Below are 2,834 nucleotides of genomic sequence, written 5' to 3'. Positions count from 1 at the left end.
GATTGTAAGGGTTTTTTTTTTGGAAAAAATTACTAATGGATTTGTCTACATTTGAAAATGGTGGAACAGAAAAAAAGAAGACTTCTTAAGGTAAGGGAACCCGACGAAAATTAATTTAAAAAACATTTTTTAAAAATGCCAATTGAATTAAATGTGAAAAAAATAATTTAAGGCCAAAGCAGGAAAGTAAGTTTGTCAGAGTTGATTAGAAATGTAATATGTTAGCAACATTTTCCAGGTAGTCTAATGCCACACTCAACGAAAATTGTTGAAGTACTGTCAATAGTCTCTCGGACATCTCCTTAGCTTGTTTAGAAGGTCTTGGATTTAGGCTACCTGTTAATGCTTGTGCAAGTCTCATTTCTTGAAAACTTTGCTCCTTCTTCAAAGTTTTCAAAAAAGAGTAGAAATTTGGATGATGTTTCCCAATTGTATGACTGAAGGAGTTGTGCCATCCCTCTATGGCATTGTTTGTTTTAGCACCTCCTTCCACGCAGGTTGAGTAGCAGTTCCACCACTCCACATGGAAACGTGGCTTCCTCCTGCGACCCGATCTGCTTAGATGCCCAATCCATGTGTCCTCAAACTAATTTAACAAGGGTGCCAATTTTTCTTCATTTTCGACATAATATTCTGATTCAGAAATTGCAGTGTAGTACTCATCTACACTTTCAGGAGGTACAAAACAAAGTGCTGTTAATTTCTTTAATTCTACTTGTAGTTTGCTATCTGAGCAGTAATCTGAAACCAGGGATGTTTTTTGTAATTTACACCAATATGCCCGGGAAAAATGAAAAAAACATCCCTGAATTTGGGTATCCACGTACATTTTGTTGATCACATTGATCATAGTCAATTCGAAATCTATAATGATTTTCCTAGGACTTTTCCCGGTTGTTTTCTCTTTAATCACTGACAAAAATTCAGTGTAGGTTGCAGATTGCTTATCTGGTAGCAAACTATACACTAAGGGAACTACATTTTTGTTAATCTGTGCATGAATGCTGTAAATTTGTGTGAAAGTATGGGGCGTACATTTAAACGTCCCATCCATCATCCAAATTTCAGTATTCTCTAACTTAAAAAGGTTGCGGGGAGTGCTAAATATTAGAATACGTTTAAGAGGGTTTTGGTTGTCATAGAGTAAGAAAGGTTCATTAGAGAAAGATAGAGTAAGTTCATGAGGAATAATTATGTCTGCAAAAGTTTGAGGGGTAACTGTGTGAGTGTTACTTGCCTGCTTTTTACGTTGAATAATTCTACGCAAATTGGGTATAGTAGGCATATTACAAGCAATATGACCAGAGACATGTTGTGCAACCTCTCTTAAAATTCTACCAGGAGTTTCATTGGAGGTGGAGGCAATATCTTTCATTTTGTTTATTGTTTCACGTATTTCTATCTCCATTGCAGAGGCAGAGTGGTTATGTTCAGTTGTTTTTATTACGTTGTCACCAACAGTAACCGCTCTGCCGCTGCAACGGGAAGAATAATATTGTACACACCTCCAATGTCTCCTTGGTGCACTTATCCTTTTATTACAGTATATATATCCACGATGTTTGAGAAGTCTGTTTCCTTTCCTGGATTTAGTGTAAGATGCTGTGGCCTGGCTTGACATTATCTGTTGAAAAAATGAAATGGGAAAAAAAAAATACTATGTTTTTCTATGTCTTTGTTTTATCTTTTAGAAATGTATATTTATTTTCTTATTTATACAAGTTTATGGAGTTAGAATAGTAAGTGATACCTCTAAAAATTTCATCACTTACTCTACTGAGGCTCTTTATTTGCTTTTTACAAACTTTTCAAATCAACTTTTGCTATTTATTTTGCAGATTAGATGTGTTTATATTTATAAATTACCTTTGGTTTTTGGACTTTGCTTCTTTGTCTTCTTCCTGGTCTTCTGACTTGTTTTCGTTTGGGCTTTTTTGTTGATTGCTCTTTCGAGTTTTGCTTTTCTGGTTTGGCTCTAGAAAAACAATTGGAGAATGTTTTATATGTTTTCTAAATGTTTCATGTTCATTTAATTTTTGAAGTTTTTAATGGTGCGCATAATTACAACATTATTGTGTTTTAATTTAATTTTAAACACTGTATTATCACTGTTTCAATTTTTTCCAACTGCCTCATCTTTCTGGAATTAGAATACTCAGTGGCACCCCTACACTAGCCAGCAATTAACCTACTGATGCACTTTCCTGGAGTTAGAATAGTAAGTGGCACCCCTACACTATCCAGCACTTACCTTACTGATGTACTTTCTTGGAGTTAGAATAGTAAGTGGCACCCCTACACTATCCAGCACTTACCCTACTGATGCATTTTCCTGGAGTTAGAATAGTAAGTGGCACCCCTACACTATCCAGCACTTACCTTACTGATATACTTTCTTGGAGTTAGAATAGTAAGTGGCACCCCTACACTAGCCAGCAATTAACCTACTGATGCACTTTCCTGGAGTTAGAATAGTAAGTGGCACCCCTACACTATCCAGCACTTACCTTACTGATGTACTTTCTTGGAGTTAGAATAGTAAGTGGCACCCCTACACTATCCAGCACTTACCCTACTGATGCATTTTCCTGGAGTTAGAATAGTAAGTGGCACCCCTACACTATCCAGCACTTACCTTACTGATGTACTTTCTTGGAGTTAGAATAGTAAGTGGCACCCCTACACTATCCAGCACTTACCCTACTGATGCAATTTCCTGGAGTTAGAATAGTAAGTGGCACCCCTACACTATCCAGCACTTACCCTACTGATGCATTTTCCTGGAGTTAGAATAGTAAGTGGCACCCCTACACTATCCAGCACTTACCCTACTG

At 36.7% G+C, this 2,834-nt stretch overlaps 1 pseudogene; it reads right to left on the bottom strand.

The window, feature by feature from the left end:
• Window positions 1-205: 205 nt before the first annotated feature.
• On the bottom strand, window positions 206-1,621 carry LOC147692598 (uncharacterized; annotated as a pseudogene).
• Window positions 1,622-2,834: the final 1,213 nt, after the last annotated feature.

The sequence above is a fragment of the Lissotriton vulgaris genome, chromosome 9 (genome assembly GCF_964263255.1).
Source record: "Lissotriton vulgaris chromosome 9, aLisVul1.2, whole genome shotgun sequence".
NCBI classification, from domain to species: Eukaryota; Metazoa; Chordata; class Amphibia; order Caudata; family Salamandridae; genus Lissotriton; species Lissotriton vulgaris.
This window is presented reverse-complemented; position numbering and strand designations above follow the sequence as displayed.